This window comes from Podarcis cretensis (assembly GCF_951804945.1).
Source record: "Podarcis cretensis genome assembly, chromosome: 2".
NCBI lineage: Eukaryota > Metazoa > Chordata > Lepidosauria > Squamata > Lacertidae > Podarcis > Podarcis cretensis.
Window position 1 is genome coordinate 126,724,657 of NC_137171.1, and position 22,844 is coordinate 126,747,500.

General features: G+C 44.7%; 1 protein-coding gene across 1 annotated transcript in view; it reads left to right on the top strand.

Annotated features, from left to right (window-relative positions):
* Positions 1 to 2,345: 2,345 nt before the first annotated feature.
* LOC307208787 (uncharacterized protein) overlaps positions 2,346 to 22,844 on the top strand; it is a 38,801-nt gene continuing 18,302 nt past the window's right edge. The window contains exon 1 of the mRNA XM_079963753.1: positions 2,346 to 2,450. The gene's annotated coding sequence lies outside the window, so the exon portion shown is untranslated. The remainder of the gene's footprint in view (positions 2,451 to 22,844) is intronic.

Here is a 22,844-nt window from a genome sequence, read left to right on the forward strand (position 1 = left end):
TATTATAAGCAAGCTCCACATTCCTCTTTCCACCTGCAATAGGGCGGTTAGAACACTTAATACCCTGCAGAGATCATAAGAGCCACAATTGCTTAAAATTGCAGGGAGAGAGAGAAAAAGGGGATTTAAAATGACCCAGCCACAAGATGAAAAGTCTCCCTACTAAATGAGGGAAGGGGGAGGCATGGGGGGGGGCTTTTGAAGTCTCCCTGCTGGGGAGGGAATTCCAGAGCAAGGGCGCCTCTGTCTGTCTGGAATCCCTCACTGCCTCATCTCCAGCAGGAAGGGGGGATTTCCAGACTGGGACCCTTCACTCTTAGGGGGAGGTGCTGGGGCCTGGGCAGCTGGATGGATGGACATCAGCCTGCAGAAATGCACCCCCTTCCTTTCACAGGACTGTTGTGGTGCTGCATGTGTATGACAAGGCAACACTCAAGAACAGTTCCCACCAACCAACATTACATCATTCCTCCACTGCCCACAAGAGGGCGATCTTTCCCCTACACATGGTAGAATCCTAGAATTGCAGAGTTGGAAGGGACCACGAGGGTCATCTAGCCCAGCCCCCTGGAATTAAGGTATTTTGCCCAAAGTGGGGCTCAAACTACTAACCCATAGATTCAGAGTCTCATGCTCTACCGACTGAGCTCTAAAAGGGAGTTTCAGTTCAAGCAGAGCCCAGAATAATTAGGGTTGCCATATTGCAAAAAGTAAAAACCAGGACCCCCCAAAATTGTAGAACTTTTTCTTTTTTAGACAAGGCCCCAAATAAATGCCAAAAAAGCCCATGAGTTTTCAGTTGACTTGTCTTAAATCGAGGACAAAGTGCCTTCTTTTGGAAATTCCCCCCCCCCCCCCGACGTCAATTCCACCTTTGAAATCTCAGGAAAATCCAAAGGTATGGCAGACCCAGAATAATATACCTAGGGGGGGAAATGGTTCTGCAGGTTTTCAGGGAAGGCGAGACAGAAACTCAGTGGGCCCTGCAGGAAACCTCTGAGCCCAATTCTGTCCCTGTCCCTGTTTCAGCAGTTCATTCTTGCAGTCCATTCAAAAGCATCAATTCTTTGAAGATCAGCCTTCTTGATGGTCCAGCTCTCACTTCCATACATCACTACCGGGAAAACCATAGCTTTAACTATACGGACTTTGTCGACAAGGTGATGTCGCTGCTTTTTAAGATGCTGTCCAGGTTTGTCATTGCCCTTCTCCCAAGAAGCAGGCGTCTTTTAATTTCGTGACTGCTGTCACCATCTGCAGTGATCATGGAGCCCAAGAAAGTAAAATCTCTCACTGCCTCCATTTCTTGCCCTTCTATTTGCCAGGAGGTGATGGACCCTCACTAACTCAGGCTGCAGGTTGCTCAGGTCAACTGCATCCAGGCCCAGACCGGGGGGGGGGGGGGCATATGGGCCACTTGGCCAGGGTCTCCGGTTCCAAAGGGGGCCTCGGTCTGCATATTCACAATCGCAGGGGATGCTCTGTCTTTATCTGCAGGTCTGGCTGAAGCCTTGAAATAAAATTATTTGTCAGCATAACTTTTGTGAAAATGATTTATATACTTATCCCCAGGGTAAAAAATACAATGCCGGGCACATTATCTCCCTGCCTGGGCCTCTGCCTGGCTCTGCAAGGCCCTGACTGCATCCACACTGAAAAGAAAACCAGAGCGTGCCTTTCTGCTCCCGGTGACTAACCAAATGCAGCAGGAGGGAGGGAGGAGCAGAATCCCCCCCCCGTTTCTGGCTGAAATATCACTTTTAGCACTAAACCCTGAGCTGGAAAGAGACAAGAGCCAAAGAGCAGCCATGCCTGGCCCCAGTCAGCCTCTGGACTCCTCCAGTCCCCCAGCAGGAGATGCTTCCGGAGCCCCCCCTCTGGGAAACTGGTTCCACAAGGATTGACAGCTCCTCTTCCTCCCCCCCCCTTGGGTTGGAGGGTCCGTCATTCCTGCACTCATTTTCCCGGGGGAATCCAGGGGGGGGTCTTTTAATGGGGGGGAGGAGGGGGGCTGGTGTTTGAAGCGGGGCTTGGCTGCTAGGGGGCTGAGCTCAGCAATGCAGCAGTTGCTCTGCATGCAGAAGGACCCCGGCTGAGTGCTTGGCCTGCAGAAGGAGGCCCAGAAGGAGACCCCAGTGAGACTCCCCGTGAGGAGGAGAGGCAGTTGGGGGGAGGGGGCCGGGTCCCCATGGAGCCCCCAGAGCAGGAGGCCAGAGGCAGCGCCGTCCCGTCTCCTTCCCCTCCGGACACAGGGAGGGGCTGCTCTACATTCGTAGCTCTAGGGATGCGCGCGTCTCAAAAGGAGCCGGAAGTGTCGCCGCGAAATGCGCCGGAAGTTCCCAGACCGGAAGAGGAGGAGGGGCGTCAGTGGAGGAACCCCCCCCCCGCCCTTTCTATTGCAGACAAGGAAAGCGGACTAATCCGGAGCCAGGGAGGCGGAGGACCAAGAGGTAAAGAGGGAGAGGAGGGGGGGAATAGAGGGGGAGGGGGGATAAGGGGAGACCCCCCCCCGTAAGGAAAGCGCCCTCCCTGGGGCCCGTCGACAGGGGCCCCGATCCAGGCCCCGACCCAGGGGGGAAGGGGGGAGCCAACACCTGCAGGGATCTACACCTGGCAAGATCTCCTGGGCAGCAGCAGCAGCACCGCCAGACTCCCCTTTCTCTTTCCTGGGGGGCCGAGAGATGCTCAGCTGCCCTGCCCCCCCCGGGACGCCCCAAGCAGGGCTGGGGGTGGGGCTGAGCCCCCCATTCTCCCTGGGGTCGTGGGGCGCCTGGCTGGGGGAAGGGAGAGAGGGAGTCCAGGGAAGGGTTAATGGAAGGGGGAGGAGCCTCGACAGAGACCCCTCCCCTTCCATCACATCTTATTCCCCAGCCTCCCTGCTGGCAGTCCCAGATCATCATTGCCATACAGGATTGTCCTGAATTCCACCATTTGCTAGCCAAGCCCAAACCCAAAAGTCCCACTGAGATGATGATTGATAATATTGTCATTTATCCATTTTGGACCCCTAAGTAGTAGCAATTGCAAGGACATTGTGCTGCTCTCCTCTGTACAGTTCCACCCCTATTTCAGACCTTGTGGCCGATTTAAATGTTTAGCTGCTGATAACATGGCAACGTTTAGCAGGTGATATTGTGAGGTTTAGCTGGTGAGAACATTACAGTGTTTAGCTGGTAAGTTATCGCAATGTTGAAAACACATTGTGATTCGTAATATATTGCCAGCTCAGTATTAGGAAACAGTTATCACGATGTAAACTTCAAGCCAGTCTTGGGCAATATACCAATATATCACCCAGCTCTAATCATGACAGAGACCCCTCCCCTTCCAGCACCCCTGACCCCCCTTCTCCCCCCCCCTTCCCTCTTGACACTACCAGGTTATCTCTATTCACTAGGACTCATCTCCATACTTTGGATTGTCCTGAATACCACCATTTGGTAGCCTAGCCCAAACCCAAAAGTCCCACTGAGATGATGATTGATAATATTGTCATTTATCCATTTTAGACCTCTAAGTAGTAGCAATTGCAAGGACATTGTGCTGCTCTCCTCTGTACAGTTCCACCCCTATTTCAGACCTTGTGGCTGATTTAAATGTTTAGCTGCTGATAACATGGCAACGTTTAGCAGGTGATATTGGAGGTTTAGCTGGTAATAAACCACAAGTGATATTGTGAGTTTTGGTAAAGATAACATTACGATCTTTATTTGCTAATAGCCCTGCAATATTTAGCAGGTGATATTGTGAAGTTTAGCTGCTACTAACATTACAGAGTTCAGCTGGTAAGTTATCGCAATGTTGAAAAGCAGGTGTTGCCTAGCCCTTGCACACATTGTGATTCATAATATATTGCCAGCTCAGTATTAGGAAACCGTTATCACGATGTAAACTTCAAGCCAGTCTTGGGCATTCTACCAATATATCGCCCAGCTCTAATCATGACCTATATTTCTGACCCAGTGTGTTGTTGTTGTTGTTTAGTCGTTTAGTCGTGTCCGACTCTTCGTGACCCCATGGACCAGAGAACGCCAGGCACTCCTGTCCTCCACTGCCCCCCGCAGCTTGGTCAGACTCATGCTGGTAACCTCGAAAACACTATCCAACCATCTCGTCCTCTGTCGCCCCCTTCTCCTTGTGCCCTCCATCTTTCCCAACATCAGGGTCTTCTCCAGGGAGTCTTCTCTTCTCATGAGGTGGCCAAAGTACTGGAGCCTCAGCTTCACAATCTGTCCTTCCAGTGAGCACTCAGGGCTGATTTCCTTCAGAATGGAGAGGTTTGATCTTCTTGCAGTCCATGGGACTCTCAAGAGTCTCCTCCAGCACCATAATTCAAAAGCATCAATTCTTCGGCGATCAGCCTTCTTTATGGTCCAGCTCTCACTTCCATACATCACTACTGGGAAAACCATAGCTTTAACTATACGGACCTTTGTTGGCAAGGTGATGTCTCTACTTCTCAAGATGCTGTCTAGGCCTGTCATTGCCCTTCTCCCAAGAAGCAGGCGTCTTTTAATTTCGTGGCTGCTGTCACCATCTGCAGTGATCATGGAGCCCAAGAAAGTAAAATCTCTCACTGCCTCCATTTCTTCCCCTTCTATTTGCCAGGAGGTGATGGGACCAGTAGCCATGATCTTCGTTTTTTTGATGTTGAGCTTCAGACCATATTTTGCACTCTCCTCTTTCACCCTCAATAAAAGGTTCTTTAATTCCTCCTCACTTTCTGCCATCAAGGTTGTGTCATCTGCATATCTAAGGTTGTTGATATTTCTTCCGGCAATCTTAATTCCGGCTAGGGATTCATCCAGCCCAGCCTTTCGCATGATGAATTCTGCATATAAGTTAAATAAGCAGGGAGACAAAATGCAGCCTTGTCGTACTCCTTTCCCAATTTTGAACCAGTCAGTTGTTCCATATCCAGTTCTAACTGTAGCTTCTTGTCCCACATAGAGATTTCTCAGGAGACAGATGAGGTGATCAGGCACTCCCATTTCTTTAAGAACTTGCCATAGTTTGCCATGGTCGACACAGTCAAAGGCTTTTGCATAGTCAATGAAGCAGAAGTAAATGTCTTTCTGGAACTCTCTAGCTTTCTCCATAATCCAGCGCATGTTTGCAATTTGGTCTCTGGTTCCTCTGCCTCTTCTAAATCCAGCTTGCACTTCTGGGAGTTCTCGGTCCACATACTGCTTGAGCCTTCCTTGTAGAATTTTAAGCATAACCTTGCTAGCGTGAGAAATTAGTGCAATTGTGCGATAGTTGGAGCATTCTTTGGCACTGCCCTTCTTTGGGATTGGGATGTAGACTGATCTTCTCCAATCTTCTGGCCACTGCTGAGTTTTCCAAACTTGCTGACATATTGAGTGTAGCACCTTGACAGCATCATCTTTTAAAATTTTAAATAGTTCAGCTGGAATACCATCACTTCCACTGGCCTTGTTATTTGCAGTGCTTTCTAAGGCCCATTTGACTTCACTCTCCAGGATGTCTGGCTCAAGGTCAGCAACCACACTACCTGGGGTATATGAGACATCCGTTTCTTTCTGGTATAATTCCTCTGTGTATTCTTGCCACCTCTTCTTGATGTCTTCTGCTTCTGTTAGGTCCTTTCCACTTTTGTCCTTTATCATGTAAATCTTTGTACGAAATGTTCCTTTCATATCTCCAATTTTCTTGAACAGATCTCTGGTTCTTCCCATTCTATTGCTTTCCTCTATTTCTTTGCATTGCTTGTTTAAGAAGGTCTTCTTGTCTCTCCTTGCTATTCTTTGGAAATCTGCATTCAATTTCCTGTATGTTTCACGATCTCCCTTGCATTTTGCTTGCCTTCTCTCCCCCGCTGTTTGTAAGGCCTCATTGGACAGCCACTTTGCTTTCTTGCATTTCCTTTTCATTGGGATGGTTTTTGTTGCTGCCTCCTGTATAATGTTACGAGCCTCCATCCATAGTTCTTCAGGCACTCTGTCCACCAAATCTAAATCCTTAAACCTGTTCCTCACTTCCACTGTGTATTCATAAGGGATTTGACTTAGATTGTATCTTACCGGCCCAGTGGTTTTTCCTACTTTCTTCAGTTTAAGCTTGAATTTTGCTATAAGAAGCTGATGATCTGAGCCACAGTCAGCTCCAGGTCTTGTTTTTGCTGACTGTATAGAGCTTCTCCATCTTTGGCTGCAGAGAATATAATCAATCTGATTTCGATGCTGCCCATCTGGTGATGTCCATGTGTAGAGTCGTCTCTTGTGTTGTTGGAAAAGCGTGTTTGTGATGACCAGCTTGTTCTCTTGACAGAACTCTATTAGCCTTTGCCCTGCTTCGTTTTGATCTCCAAGGCCAAACTTGCCAGTTGTTCCTTTTATCTCTTGACTCCCTACTTTAGCATTCCAATCCCCTATAATGAGAAGAACATCCTTCTTTGGTGTCACTTCTATAAGGTGTTGTAAGTCTTCATAGAATTGGTCAATTTCAGTTTCTTCAGCACCAGTAGTTGGTGCATAAACTTGGATTACTGTGATGTTAAAAGGTCTGCCTTGGATTCGTATCGAGATCATTCTATCATTTTTGAGATTGCATCCCAGTACAGCTTTTGCCACTCTTTTGTTGACTATGAGGGCCACTCCATTTCTTTTACGGGTTTCTTGCCCACAGTAGTAGATATGATGGTCATCCGAACTGAATTCACCCATTCCCGTCCATTTTAGTTCACTGATGCCCAGGATGTCAATATTTATTCTTGCCATCTCATTTTTGACCACCTCCAACTTACCCATGTTCATGGTTCTTACATTCCAGGTTCCTATGCAATATTTTTCTTTACAGCATTGGACTTTCCTTTCGCTTCCAGGCATATCCGCAACTGAGCGTCCTTTCGGCTTTGGCCCAGCCGCTTCATCAGCTCTGGATCTACTTGTACTTGCCCTCCGCTCTTCCCCAGTAGCATGTTGGACGCCTTCCGACCTGAGGGGCTCATCTTCCAGCGTCATAACTTTTATATGCCTGTTGTCTTTGTCCATGGAGTTTTCTTGGCAGGGATACTGGAGTGGCTTGCCGGTTCCTCCTCCAGGTGGATCACGTTTGGTCAAAACTCTCCACTATGACCTGTTCATCTTGGGTGCCCTGCTCGGCATAGTTCATAGCTTCTCTGAGTTCTTCAAGCCCCTTCGCCACGGCAAGGCAGTGATCCATGAAGGGGCTGACCCAGTGTACCACTGCTGATTTTACCAGTTTGTCCCCAGGAATCCCTGGGGTCATGGGGCGCCTGGCTGGGTCCCTTTTGGGTGGGGAAACGGAGAGAGGGAGTCCATGGAAGGGTTAATGGAAGGGGGAGGAGCCTCGACAGAGACCCCTCCCCTTCCAGCACCCCTGACCCCCCTTCTCCCAGCCTCTCTGCTGAGGGTCTTGGCTGTCCCAGATCATCTGTATTCACTACGACTTATCTCCATACTTTGGATTGTCCTGAATACCACCAATTATCGCCTAGCCCAAACCCAAAAGTCCTGCTAGGATGCATCTTGGCTTCCCTGCTGATGAAACTGAGTGTGTGATGATTGAGAATATTTTCATTTATCCGTTTCAGACCCCTAAGTAGTGGCAGCTGCCAGGACATTGTCCTGTTCGCCTCTGTATAGTTCCAGCCTTATTTCAGACATTGTGGTAGATTGCAATCAGGGTGGGTTTGATATAAATCAAATTGATTTCAATCACAATTTACAATAAATCACTAGTCGGTATGATTCTATTTAAATCAAAAATTTCTGATTTGGTTATACTATTAGAAATACATAGACAGATAATTATGAAATCATTCTGAGGTTTAATAAGTTAACTGTCTATATTTGGACAACAGTTCTGCTGTAATTTATTGGAAGGAGAAAAATAATCATTTCCTTAATAACAACTTAAGCAATTTATTTAACTAAAACAATAATATTATAGCATGTTGGTAAAGATATTTTTTTTAATAAAAAACAACAACCAAGCAGGCTGAGTTTTAGCGCACATGAAAAACTCAGAACTTAAGCATTTCACCACCTCCACTATCAGCCACCCCTTTGGATTGGCTTCTGCATCCAGGTGCCTATTCTGTACTGTTAAGTGTTAGTGCGGTTGTTGGAACCCAGTGGGATTGGGAAGAAGTTGCCAGCCCTGAAGAGCCTTCAGCACTTGCCTCAAGTCTGACTTGCACAATTATTACACAAAGACCCCAAGATGTGTGGAGTATTCTGCTCACAAGGTTGAACTTTTGTTTTTACTGCTTCACACTTAGCTACTTGTGCAGATCTCTTCCACTGCAAACCATCTATTCATTGAACCTCTTAGAACTTAGAATTTAAGGGGTTGATTCTGTGTATATAAATCAGCAAAGGAACAATGGGATTAAGGTTTTCCCTCAACTCTGTATGTTTATTTTATAACATTTTTCCTGTGAAGAAAAGGCATGTTATCTCTGCAGACACAAATTCACACTTTTGAGAATGGCAAAAACAAGCATCTGTGACAATATCTTCTCATTAGAAAAACTTCCCCAAATAATCTTACAGAATTCCCCCACCTCCCGCAGAAGCCGCGCACCCTTTGAAGAGCATGCCGCTCTTGGGGGCTTTTCCCTGAGGAGGGAGGAGGGACTCGTAAAAAAGCTCGCAGGAGCCGCACGCTCCTTAAAGGGTGCACAGCTCCTGTGGGCTTTTGCGGGAGGTGGGGAATACTCCCAGAGCTTGTCAGGGCTGGCGGGGGAAGCCGGGATGAAGGCTCGCTGCTGCCCTGCGGAGGCTTCGCGGGCTAAGCCAGAACAGCGAGAGAGAGCGCTGCGCAGTGCTCCCTCTAGCTGTTTTCGCTTCTGCCTTAGTGGCGCAAAGCCTCCGCAGGGCACCAGGGAGCTCTGCTCAGCGCTCCCTTTAAATAATATTTTTCTTCTTGAATTCCCCCTCTAGAAACTAGGTGCCCCTTATGATCAGGTGCGACTTATGGAGCGAAAAATACGGTAGGTAGGAGAAAATAACAGAGGCCAACCAGAGTATATGGCGAAGCAAAGCGGCTAGTAGCCTGATCTTTATTGCAACAGTGTCCCCCCCCGCCACCACAACCAGGAGGGAGGTGTGCAAGGCCTTATATAGTCTTTTGAAATTGCCCACCCAAGACCACCCCCCCCAAATATCATACAGAAGGAGACTGTCTCCAGCAGGAATACATCACAGGAGGCGGTCTACAGCAGAAAACCTGTCCCCAAGGATACCTGTTAATGGTCACTGACTGCATTACCTGGGCAGCCTGGCCATTCTTTTGTGATGAATCCAGGTCACAGGCCCACCCTGTTCATCCCTCCTTAAGACAGTATTTGTAAGCACAAAGACAATGGGAAGGCTTCCATTTGCCTCCTTTACCGCAGAGGAATATCTGGGTACGTTTCTGAGCACAATTCAAAGTGTTGGTGCTGACCTTTCATTTATTTTTTTTAAATAATATTTATTAAGTTTCAAATAAACACATGTAAACACAAATACAAACAACAATAAAAACATACAAAAACCAACAAACAAAACAAAAACAGGTATAAATTCAAACCTTATTTTCTAAACCTAATTTCACCGACCTCCTCACACCTCCCCCTTCTGTATTCTAATCTCATTTATCTTATCAGCAAATCCATTCCCATATTTCCCATAGTTTTTAATAATTATATTCTTTTTCCTTAATCAACGCCCCTGCAAACCACTAATTTTTAAACCCATATCTTTTTAACCTTCATTAATTTTATAATATTTATCAAGAGACAGTGGAAGAAGATTGGAAGAAGTTTAAAGACTACCTTTCATTTTTTTTAATGATATTTATTAAAGTTTCAAATAATACACATAAACACATAACACATAAACACAAACAACAATACAAACATACGCAAACAAAAACAAAAAACAAGTATAATTTAAACCTTATTTTCATAGGCCTTGTTTCCCCAACCTCCTCATACCTCCCCCTTCTGTATTCTAATCTCATTATCAAATCAGCAAATTCTCTCCCTTATTTTCCATAATTTTTTTTAACTTTCTTTTCATTTTCCTTAATCAATACCACTGAAAACCACTTAATTTTTAAACCCACATCATTCTAGCATTCATTAATTTTGCAATGTTTGTTAAGATAGTCCTTGAATTTCTTCCAATCTTCTTCCACTGTCTCTTTCCCCTGGTCCCGGATTCTGCCCGTCATCTCTGCCAATCCCATGTAGTCTATCATCTTCATCTGCCATTCTTCCAGAGTGGGTAGATCGTGTGTCTTCCAATGCTTTGCGATAGGTATCCTTGCTGCTGTTGTAGCGTACATAAAGAAAGTTCTGTCCTTCTTTAGCACCACTTGGCTAACCATACCCAGGAGAAAGGCCTCTGGTTTCTTCAAGAAGGTATACTTAAATACCTTTTTCATTTCGTTATATATCATCTCCCAGAAAGCCTTAATCCTTGGGCATGTCCACCAAAGGTGAAAGAATGTACCTTCATTTTCTTTACATTTCCAACATTTATTATCTGATAAGTGGTAAATTTTTGAAAGCTTGACTGGGGTCATGTACCACCTATAAATCATTTTCGTAATATTCTCAAGGCATTACATGCCGTGAATTTCATGCCGGTGGTCCACAACCTTTCCCAGTCAGCAAACATAATGTTATGACCAATATCTTGCACCCACTTAATCATAGCTGATTTAACCGTTTCATCCTGCATATTCCATTTCAGCAGCAAGTTACACATTTTTGACAAGTTCTTAGTTTTGGATTCTAACAATTCTGTTTCCAATTTTGATTTTTCCACCTGAAAGCCAATTTTCCTGTCCAGCTTGTAAGCCTCCATTATTTGATAATAATGAAGCCAGTCTCGCACTTTGCCTTTTAATTTCTCAAAACTCTGCAATTTCAGCTTATTCCCTTCCTGTTCTAGAATTTCCCAATATTTCGGCCATTTAGACTCCATATTAAGCCTTTTCACTGCCTTTGCCTCCATTGGTGACAGCCACCTTGGAGTTTTGTTCTCCAGCAAGTCTTTATATTTAATCCAGACATTATACAATCTGACAATATGATTTTTAAAAGCTTTATGAGCTTTAACCTTATCATACCACAAATATGCATGCCGCCCAAAAAAATTGTTGTTTTTTTAATATATTTTATTAAGGGTTTTCTTGTTTTACAGTGTAAGTGTAATGCCTCGTATTTCCCCCCCCCCCCCCGTGTAACATTTTTACAAATCCATTTCATTTGTTGAGGCATTAGGGGGAGAAGAAAAAAGAAAAGAAAATAAAGAAAAGAAAGGAGGGTGGAGGGAGGGGAGATGGATGGGGGTGGGGTCAGGTAGCGGTGTTTCTATTATGCTTAATGTATGTAGTTTGGTGTCAGCGTGCTTGTGTTGTTCACTTGTGTTCCTTTGGTGGTGAGAGAGGTTGGGGTTGGCCTAGGATGTGATTGTTTGTTTGTGATTGGCTGTGGTGATCTTTGTTTTCGTGTGTGAGTGAGGTGGGTGGGTGGGTGTTTTGGATCAAGTTAGCCATATTGATTTGTATGCTGTTGGTGGATTATTGTCATTGTCCTGTTGGGCTGTGTATGTGATAAAGGGGAGCCATACTGGGGTGAAGGTGTCTTCTTCTGTTTGTCCCCGTGTCAGTTTCAGTTTATTAGTTAATTTTTCTAGTAGGGCTGTTTCCCATACTATTTGGTACCATTGGTCCATGCTTACTCCTGACAGGTCTCTCCAGTGTCTGGTTATGGTGTTTCTGGCTGCTGAAAGTAGGTGGGTTATGAGTTCTTTGTGGTGTAAATGGGCATTGTTGTCTTGGAAGATGTTTAGTAGGGCCAATTCTGGGGTGAAGTCTAATACTTGCTTAGTTATTTTACATATTTCTTGTATGGCTGTTGTCCAGAATAGTTGGATTTTGGGACACTCCCACCACATGTGAAGGTATGTGCCTGTGGAGGTGCACCCTCTCCAGCATTTTGGTGAGGTTCCTGGGTGTATTAGCGCTAGTTTCCTTGGTGTTAGGTACCACCTGTAGGTGAGTTTCAGTGTGAGTTCTTTTCTTTTCGTTGATATGGATTTAAAGGGGGGTTTAGACCACATTCTGGTCCATTGAGTGGGGTTAATCTCATAGCCTATGTCATTCTCCCATTGTTTTTTGATTGCGTCTAGGGGATTTGCGGGATTTTGGAGTAGTATTTTGTATATTGCGGATACCGTCCCTTTACCATTTCCCTTTGTTGTTAGGAGGAGGTTTTCAAAGGTTGTCAGGGGCCTAGTTGCTGCTGATTTTACTGTTGGGTTGTTTAAGAGGGCATGTAGTTGGTGTTGTGTTAACCAGGGCATTTGGGTGTCTTCTAGTTTGTCTTGTATTTCTTGTGTTGACAAGGGTTTGTTATTTTTATAAAAGTCTATGAGGCGATATAAGCCTTTGGTTCGCCAGGCTTTTATCTGGAGGTTTTGTGCTGCATGGTGGAATAATGGGTGGTACGCCAGGGGGATTAGTGGGGATGGGGTTGGGGATAGTTTGCCTATTTGTGTTTTCCATGCTTTGAGCATGGTCTGTGTGTACCTGTTAAGTGTTGTGGGAATTTTCTTTAGTTTGTTTGGGAGGAGTGGGTATGTTGTGGTGCAGGTATTTTCAATTGTGTCCCTCTCTAGGTGTACCCATTGTTTTGTCTCATCTTCTAGTATGTATGGGATTGTATGACGTATTTGGTTGGCAATGTAATATGCTTCTATGTTGGGGATTCCCCATCCTCCTTCTGAGGTGGGGAGGTGCAGGTATTTGGGGCTTATTCTTGGTTTTTTATGTGAGAAGATGAAAGAGTGTATTTTTCTCTGCCAACTGCGGAGTTGGGTTGAGGGGATCCAGATTGGGAGGGTTTGGAATAGGTAGGTTAGTTTTGGGAGTGTGATCATTTTGATCATGGCTATTTTGTCTGAGAGAGTGAAATTCGTGTTATTCCATCTCTTTAGGTCTTTGTTAATTTGTCGCCACAGGGGCTAGTAGTTGTGGAGGTACAATTTGTTGAGGTTTCTGGTTATTTGTACCCCTAGGTGTCTGAACTTGGTGTGGCAGAGTTTTATTTTGGTGACCTTCGTGAGCTCTTTTTGGGTGTGAGGAGGGATGTTGAAGCACATAGCTTCTGACTTTGTAAAATTTACCTGTAGGCCCGACACCATTGCAAATTTGTTGAGTTCTCTGATTAGGGAGGTTGCTGTGCTTATGGGGTCTGCTGTTGTCACCATTAGGTCATCTGCAAAGAGCCCTAATTTATAGGTTCTGCCTTTTATTTCCACTCCCTTGATGTCTGTGGCTGCTCGGATGCGGATTGCTAAGGGTTCCAGAGCCAGGATAAATAAGAAGGGAGACAGTGGGCATCCTTGTTTCGTGCCTCTTTGGATAGCTATAGTATTAGAATCCATATTGTTAATTCTGCATTTTGCTGAGGCTTGGGAGTATATTTGTTTGAGGATTTGTAGGAAGTTGGGGCCAAATTTCATGTTAGTTAGTACTGCTAATATGTATTTCCACTCTAAGCAATCAAAGGCTTTGAGGATGTCTAGGGACATAATTGTCAATGGGAGTTTCGTTGCCTTGCTGTGTTCGATCAGGTTCAGTAGTTTCCTGATGGGGTCTGTTATATTGCGGCCAGGGACAAAGCCAGTCTGGTCTGGGGCTATTAACTTGTGTAGGAAGATTTGTCAGGCGGTTGGCCAAGATTGATGTGAATATCTTGTAGTCTTGGTTTATTAATGAGATTGGGCGGTATGATTCTACTTTGAGGCTGTCTTTTAGTGGTTTGGGGATGGAGACTATTTTGGAGTGGGTCCAGGTTTTGGGGATGGGGCCCCCTTTTATGATGTCGTTGAATAGGCGGGTCATGTAGGGCATCAAGGTTTCTTTGAATTTCCTATAGAATTCTGCTGTGAAGCCGTCTGGGCCTGGGGCTTTGTGTGGTTTCAGGTTTTTGAGGACCACATCTATTTCCTCTGGGGTGATAGGGCTGTCCATGAATTCCTGTTCCTCATCAGTTAGGGTAGGCATGGTCAGTCCTGCTAGAAATGTTCTGATTTCCTTCTCTGGTGGGTTATGGGAGGTGTATAGGTTGGAGTAGAATTCTGCAAATTCTGAGGTTATTTCTTCAGGGGAGAATGTTATGTTGCCGTCTTTTTTGGTGATGCAGTGTATTCTTGTTTTGAGTGCTTTTTTCCTGCATCTATTTGCTAGTAATCTGGAGTTTTTCCCTCCATATTCATAGAAACGTTGTTTAGAATATAGAATGCTGATCATTGTTTTGTTAATTTCTAGGGAGTCTAGTTCTCTCCTTTTTTGTTCTATAAGTTTGAGGAGTTTTTTAGATCCTGTTTGTTTGTAGCGTGTTGAGAGGGCTGTGATGTCTTGTTCTATTTTGCTAATTTTTGAGGAGGTTTGTTTTTTAAGGAATGTTTTCTCTTTTATGCAAGCTCCTCTGGTGACCGCTTTCATTGTGTCCCATAGGAGGGGGGTTGTTATATTGTCTACATTGTTTTCCTTGAAGTTGTTTTGGAGGGTTTTTGTGAGACTCTCTCTAATTTGTTTGTTTGTAGTTAGGATGGGACTGAAGGACCATGATGGGGTGGTTTGTGTTCCTTCTCCTATTTTAACGATGACTTCTGCTGGGGCGTGATCTGTGATTTTAATGTTACCGATGTTTGTTGATTCCACTGAGGGGATCAGACCCTGTGTGAGTAGAATGCTGTCCAGCCTGGACTCTGTATCATGACGTCCCGATTGGAATGTATGGCTGATGTCTCCTGGGTTTTGCTCACCCCAAATGTCGTAGAGACCCCTGTTTTTTAGCATTTTTAGTAACTTGTAAGAGTTCCTAGTTGTTGGGGGTTTCCTTCGGAGGAAGGTTGCCCATGGGGTTGTAGGGTGGATATCTTTCAGGGATATACCTTTCATATTTAGATTGAGGTCCCCTCCTAGGATTGCTTCGCCTTCAGAGAAGGAGAGGAATTTGTTTAGTGTCTTCTGGAAGAACTCTAATTGTTTCGCGTTTGGGGCATATATGGAGCCAATTGTCAGTTTGATTTTACCATCTAGTGTCCCTTTAGCGAAAATGAATCTGCCTCTTTTGTCCCTGAGGACTGTTGTGGCAGTGAAGTTCAGGTCTCTACTGAGTATTATGGCTACACCGCGAGCTTTCCCTGAGCCTCGTGCGACCCACTGCTGACTGAAGCGGGGGTCGCTCAGGAGTTTGCTGCCTTTGGGTGGGTTGTGTATTTCTTGTAGGAAGGTGATGTGTGGTTTCATGGTGTTTATGTATGAGGTGATGCGTTTTCTTTTGATGGGGTTTCCCAGCCCCCTCACGTTTAATGTAATTGCTTTTAGGTTAGCCATCTTGCTTATCTATTATGTGGGGCGATTCCCTGCCAACCTGTTCGGGTTGTCTTGTGTCTCTCTCTTCGTGTTGTTTAAGGAACCAGTGGGGTTGCGCTGACCTAGGGTGTGGTGGGTGGGGGGCTAATGGGATTAGAGTAAGATTTGGGTTAAAGAGTAGGGGGTAAGTTGTAGAGAGTTTCCTATATGTAGTCATATAGGTGTTTGTTTGGGGTATTTTGGGCCATCTGGCATTTAGCCGGTTGGTCCTAGGTCTCAGCTGGTGTGGAAGGCCGTGTTCAAGGACAGGCCGTCCCCCCTGTTGTTTGCGAGAGGGGGAGATCAGTGAGACAGTGTGAAGTGACTTTGTAACGTCGCTGTCAAGTATAAGGTTCATGAGCAATGTTGCCAATGTTATGAGCAACATTGTTGGTGTGTTGGGGTGTGGGTGTGGGTGCTGGTACGCTCTGGTGCCACCATAGTGCTGGTTGGGTATCAGATTTTAGCCTGATTGTGGGTTGTGTTATTGAGGTTGGAGGAGTTGTTTTTCCTTAGTATGGAGTATGGGAATGTTGAAGGTGTGGGTGGTGGGGAATGTGGTTGAGGTCGTCTGGGCTGGTGTTGGGGTGGGGATTTCTGTGGGGTTGGGGGCTGGGGGATGTTGATGGTGTTAACTAAATCTATGTTTTTTGGGGGGGAGGGGGAACGGGGGGGTGTGGAATCACCAGTCCTTCAGTTTGTGGTTTTTTCCTGGTTGCTTCATTCAGCTGCGGTTGTTGTTGTTGTAGGGTTGTCCATCTGCGATGAATTGGTTTGGTTAATCTTGGTCTGGTTTCTTGTGTCGTATGGCCGGCGGGGTGGTTCTGAGCATGATGCTTGTCTGTATTGGTTTGCGTTGTTGTGCCGCTTCTGTTGTTTCCTTTTCTTCTTCTGTACCGTCGTCCAGTTGTTTGCTGTTGTTTCCTCGTGGTTGGGGCTGTCACTTGGTGGGTTTGTCGGTTGCCATTCCGGTGGGGGGTCGAGTTCAAGGTTCTTTAGTAGTTGCAGGGCCTCAGATATGTTGGTAACCATGTGTTGGGTTGTATTGGTTGTTACAATGAGACGGAAGGGGAAGCCCCATCGGTATTTGATCCCTGCTTGTTGGAGATGCTGGGTGCATGGGCGCAGGCTTTTCCTCCGGTTTAGGGTATCCTGAGATAGGTCCTGTAGGGCCAGAATGGGGGTTTCTCCATATCGAAGGTTGGTTGAGTTTCTGAGGTTGTTCCATACCTCTTCCTCCTTTTTGTAGCGCGTGAAGCATACAATGATGTCTCTTGGGGGGGCGCTGGGTTTTGGCATGGGTTTTAGGGCTCTGTGAGCCCTCTCCAAGTCATCTGCCTCAGGTTTCAGGCCTGGGATTGTGTTTTTCAGCCAGCGTATAATTAGGTCTACTGGGCTTTTCTCCTCTGTTTTTTCAGGAAAGTTGCGGAAGCGGATGTTACAGCGTCTATTGCGATCTTCAAGGTCGGCTTGCTTAATTTTCATCTCTCTGTGTTCTGCTTCCATTTGGTTTACCAGTTCGTCCAGTTCCTTGTTCACACGTGCGTTCTCCTCTCGGTATTATTCTTTCTTGCATTTGGTTCTTGTTCTCTATAGCTTCCACTTTGGAGGTTAGATTGTGGATTAGTGCCTGCATGGGAGCCATTGTGGCCTTCAGTGTTTCTTCTAATCGTGCTTCTAATCGTGCTTCCATTTCCCTCAGGTCTCGTTTCATTACTGGGTGGTCATCGTCTTGAAGGGGAGTTACGGTCTTAGCATTGTTTGCCATCTCCCTGGTTGGTGTCATCTCAGTCTCCCTGGTAGTTTTGGTTTGAGGTTGGCTTGGCGTCCTCTTGGAGTAGGGCGTGTGGTGGTTAGGAGTTGTGGCAGTGGTGGTTCCTGGGTATTGTTGGGTTGCTGGGCTGATCAGGCGTTGCCGGTGGCTTTTACAGAGCGTTTGGATTAGGTGGTCATTTGTGTCACTTCTAGCCTGTGTTTTAAGAACTTCTCTAGAGTTTCTGTGGTTGTCTCAGCGTTGCCGCCAAAGCGGGGGGGGGCATGTAAGTAGAGATGGGTAGACTAACGGACAGACAGTTCATATAAAAGGGGGGTTAGCAGGTAGAGATGCAAGAGATTAGAGGGGTGGGGCCAGGGAAAATATGTGTTTAGGAGGGGGTTGTATATACCCAAAAAGGGTATTGGGGTCCGGTTAAGGTGGAGGTTGGGGTTGGGGGTGCGCTCAGAAACAGAGACAGACAAATAGGCTATATGTAAAGGGTGGGGGGAAAAAAGGAAGAAGAAGAAAGAAAGAAGAAGGGGGGAGACGGGGGGGAGAGGGGAGATTGGAGTAAGAGAGAAGAGAGAGAGAGAGACAAAAAGAGAGTTGAAAGAGAGAGGAGAGATAGTACAGTAATATCGGTGGTATTAGATTGCCGCAGTAGTTTTAGCTATAGTATGAGGGGGGCAAAGTAGGATATGGTGATATGAATGTGTGTATGTGTTTCCTTTAGGGGAAGGGGGGGATGGAGAGAGGGAGGAGGAAGAGAAAAGGAGAGGAGGAGGGGGAAGGGTGGGAAAAGGAGGGAGAAGAAAAGAGAGGGGGAGAGAAGGGGGGGAGGGAGGGGGAGCTGTGGCAATGGTATGGGGGGGAAAGTCTTATTTTAAAAGAGGGGGTGGGGGGAAAGGGCTCCCCCCTCAAAAACAAGCTGACGAAAAGGCTAAAAAGGGGGAGTTGATTTTAAAAGATAAAGGGGATAGAGAACATAATTGGGGATGGAAAGTGAAAGGTGGGATAAAAGGAAAAAATAAAGGGGGTGAAGGGAGAGAGAGAGGAGAGAAAAAAGGGAGAGAAAAATAAACGGGGGGGGGAGTATCAATAGCAATAGCAGTGATATGGAGGAAATTTTTGTTTAAAAAGAGAGTGGTGGTCGTGGCTGGGGGTGAAAGATCCCCCCCTCAAGAACAAGCTAACAAATAGAATAGAGGGGGGGGGATTGTGGTTTTTTTTTTTAATTAAAAAAAACAACCTATTTCCCCCTAATTATTATTATTATTATTATTTTCTGTTTGAAAAAAGTAAGGGTGGCTGCTGCAGCAGTGGCCCCTCTTTTAAAAAGAAAAATGATAAAAGTAGGCATATGGGGGGGGATAAAAAAAGGACTTTTTTTAAAAACAAAAAAAAAGGGAGAGGGGGAGGAAGGGGTTAAAAAGGATTTTTTAAAAAAAAAAAAAGAGGGAAGAGGGTAGTTTCTTCCTTTCTTTGATCTCCTTTGTCATGCGGTTTTCCTCTGTTTTCTGGAGGGGTAGGCTCCCGTAGGCTCAGCCACCTGTTTTTTCGGAGCCTGTTTTTTTCGGAGCCGTGCTCACCTACCTCTCCTCTTCTTTCCCGTGGGCAGAGATGGGGGCAGCAGCGGTAAAGTTTGGGCTCCTTTTTCTTTCTTTCCTTTTCTCCTTCTTTCCCCCTTTTCTCTTCTTTTTCTCCCTCTCTGCGTTAGCTCCACTGTCCTCCTGGTTTTGGAGCTCCTCTTAGCTGTTGGGGGGGTGGTCGGGTGCCTTTCCGGGTGTCTTTCCGGCTCAATCTCAGTCCTGGGGGGGGGTGTTTTGGCTCCTTTGATAGACCCCCGGGCCCCCCCAATTCCTCTCTGCTGGCAGTGCTGGCGGCAGCAGTCCTGGGAGTCTGGGAGTCGGCCAGACAGAGCCTTTTACTCCGGCTGGCTTCAGGAGCTCTCTTCTGCTGTTGCAGCCGCCATGCTGCCTCGCCGGAAGTCATCCCCCCCAAAAAAAATTGTTAAAACCTTCTAAATCCAAAATGTCTGTGTTCTCAAGAAGCAGCCAGTCTTTCAACCAGCAGAAAGCTCCTGATTCATAGTAAAGTTTAAGGTCTGGCAGGGCAAATCCCCCCCTTTCCTTTGCATCAGTTAAAATCTTAAATTTTATTCTGGGTTTTTTGCCCTGCCAGATAAATTTAGAGATATCTTGCTGCCACCCCTTGAAACAATCCATCTTGTCCACAATTTGCAATGTTTGGAACAAAAACAACATTCTAGGCAATACATTCATCTTTATAACTGCTATTCGACCAGACAAGGAAAGCTTCAAATTTGACCAAATTTCTAAGTCTTTTTTCACTTGTTTCCAACATTTCTCATAATTGTCTTTAAATAAGTTCATATTTTTAGCTGTCATATTAATCCGCAAATATTTCACACTCTTAACCACAGTTAAACCTGTCTCATTCTGAAACCTCTCTTTCTCAATAACTGTTAAATTTTTCTCTAATACCTTGGTTTTTAACTTGTTCAATTTGAATCCTGCTACTTGACCAAACTCTTGAATTAGTTCCAAAACCCTTTTGGTACTAGATTCTGGCTCTTGTAATGTAAGTACCAGATCATCTGCAAATGCTCTCAATTTGTACTGTTTAGCTCTGACCTGAACCCCTTTAACCAGCTGGTCCTTTCTAATCATGTTCAGCAAAACCTCCGGGACCGATATAAAAAGTAATGGGGAAATTGGGCACCCCTCGGCGTGTCCCTTTTTCTATCTTAAATACTTCTGTAACCACATTATTTACTATAAGTTTAGCTTTTTGTTCAGAGTATATTGCACCTATACCCTTGACCTACCCCCACCCCCTGGAGATTCTTCTTCATAAAACTCCAAGAAATATTGTCAAAGGCTTTCTCCGCGTCCACAAATATCAAAACTGCTTTTGTATTTATATTCACTTCTAGCATTTCCAAAATGTCTATTATATTCCTTACATTGTCTGACAAATGTCTTCTTGGGAGAAAGCCCGCTTGGTCCCTATGAATCTCCTCCATCAAAACTTTTTTCAATCTCTTAGCCAAAATTGTTGGCAAAAATTTTGTAATCCACATTTACACAGGATGAAACGGTTAAATCAGCTATGATAAAGTGGGCACAGGACATTGGGTATAATATCATGTTTGCTGACTGGGAAAAGTTATGGACCACCGGTATGAAGTTTACGGCATGTAATGCCTTGAAAGAAAACATTATGAAAATGATATATAGGTGGTACATGACCCCAGTCAAGCTTGCAAAAATATATCACCTGTCAGATAATAAGTGTTGGAAATGTAAGGAAACTGAAGGAACGTTCTTTCACCTCTGGTGGACTTGCCCCAGGGTTAAGGCCTTCTGGGAAATGATATATAACGAGCTGAAAAAGGTATTTAAGTATACCTTCCCTAAGAAACCAGAGGCCTTCCTTCTGGGCATTGTTGGCCAGAGGGTGTTAAAGAATGATCGAACATTTTTCATGTATGCGACAGCAGCAGCAAGGATACTTGTCGCTAAATATTGGAAAACTCAAGATTTGCCCACGCTGGAAGAATGGCAGATGCAACTGATGGACTACATGGAGCTAGCAGAAATGACTGGCAGAATCCGAGACCTGGGAGAGGAAGCAGTGGAAGAGGACTGGAAGAAATTTAAGGACTACCTACAAAAACACTGTAAATTGTATGAGTGTTAAGAAGGATGAGGGATTTGAAAATAACAGGGCACCATAAAATTTGGTGAAAAGATTCTGAGAATGAGTGAATTTTATGAGAAAAATAAATTTTGAATAAATATTATGGTAAGATTAGAGATTTAAGACCTAGACAAAAATATTCAAAGTTAGGGACAAAATATTGGAAAAGTGTATAATAAGAATGGAAACAAGGTGATAAATTGCTGGTTAAAGTTTTATAAATTTGGAAAGTAGGAGCGAGAGACGTGAGGAAGTCCAAAAATGAAGAAAAGTTGGTTATTATATGATGCTAAATTTTATGTTTATTTTTCTTTTTTGTTTGATTTTTGCTATGCTGTTTTTTCTCTTTATCGTAATAAAAAAAACTCTCAATAAAAAATTTTTTAAAAAAATTTGTAATCCACATTTAATAACGAAATTGGGCGGTAGTTCTTAAGTTGGGTCTTTTCAGTCTCTGTCTTCGGTATAAGTGTGATATAAGCCTCTTTCCACGTTTCAGGTGCTTTTTCCCCCTCAAGAATTTCATTGCAGACTTCTTTCAAAGGTTGCAAAAGCTTTATAATATTTGGAAGTCAACCCATCTGGCCCCGGAGATTTGCCCAATTGTATGTTTTGAATGGCACCTTCTATTTTTTGTTCAGTTATTTTCTGATTCAAAACTATTTTGCTTTCACTTGAGATTTCCTTTAGTCCATTTTTCTCCAAGAATTGTTCTATATCTAAATCTTTCTGTGGCCCTTGTGAATATAATTGCTTAAAGTATCTCTGGAAGCAACTTCTAATCTCAATTGGGTTATAAATGTTCTTTCCATCCACTTCTAGGTTTGTCACCGTGTTTAATTTTTGTCTCTTTCTCAATTGCCAAGCCAAAAGTTTGCCACATTTATCTGCTGATTCGAAGGTCTTCTGTCTCATTTGTTTAATTTTCCATTCTATTTCTTGATTCATCAATTCCATATACTGTGATTGATATAGCTTAATTTCTCTCAAAATCTCATGGGACTTTGGTTTTGATCTTAATTTCCTTTCTCCTTTTATCTTTTCTAAAATCTTATCTTTTTTCGCATTTTGGCTTCTCTTTTTTATTGCATTTTGTTGTATCAAGAAACCTCGCATAACGGCTTTGCTTGTGTCCCAGATTACTCTTTTTTCAACATCGGTCTTCATGTTGATCTCAAAATAGTCTCTCAAAGTTTTTTGGGCTTTTTTGTAGAATTCTTTATCTCTAAATAAGGTGTCATTCATCCTCCATCTAAAGGTACCAGCTGTTATCTGTTTCATCTCCATCTTCATGGCATTATGGTCGGAGCATGTTTTTGGGCAGATTTCCACTTTTTTATCTTTGGTGCCAATCCTCTAGTGACCCATATTTGGTCAATTCTAGTCAATGTCATTTTGGCTTCAGAGAAGAAGGTTCCCTCTCTCTCAAGCGGATTTTTTGTTCTCCAGATATCAACCAAATCCATATTGTCAGTCATTTCAAAAAATGTTTTTGGTAATTGTCAGGGAACTGCCATCGGAAAGACAGGAGGTGGAGGGGCTCTCAGAAGTCAGGAGAGACCCAGCAGTGGAGGAAGGCACCAGCAGGGGGAGAATGGGAGATCAGAGAGAGAGGGAAGCGAAGGGATGGCTCAGGGAATCTTCCAGCGATAACAGCGGAGAAGTCTCAGGACCTCCCATAGGTACACCCACTCCTCGCCGGAAACTGTCGCGCCGTGAATCCAGACGACGCGTTTCCGTCAAGGAGCTTTTATGCTGGAGTAGATTCCGTAGACGCCCACTGTCGGATTCTGCCAGCGATTGAAGGAGCCATGCTTAAGGGCTCCACTAAAGACAGAGCTTAGCTAAACTGAGCAAACTGAGGGACTAAGCTTTTACGCACAAGCAGCTCATCATCCCATCACAGTAATCTTCCATCTTTAGAAATCACCTGTCTTTGTGCTTTATCCATATTTGT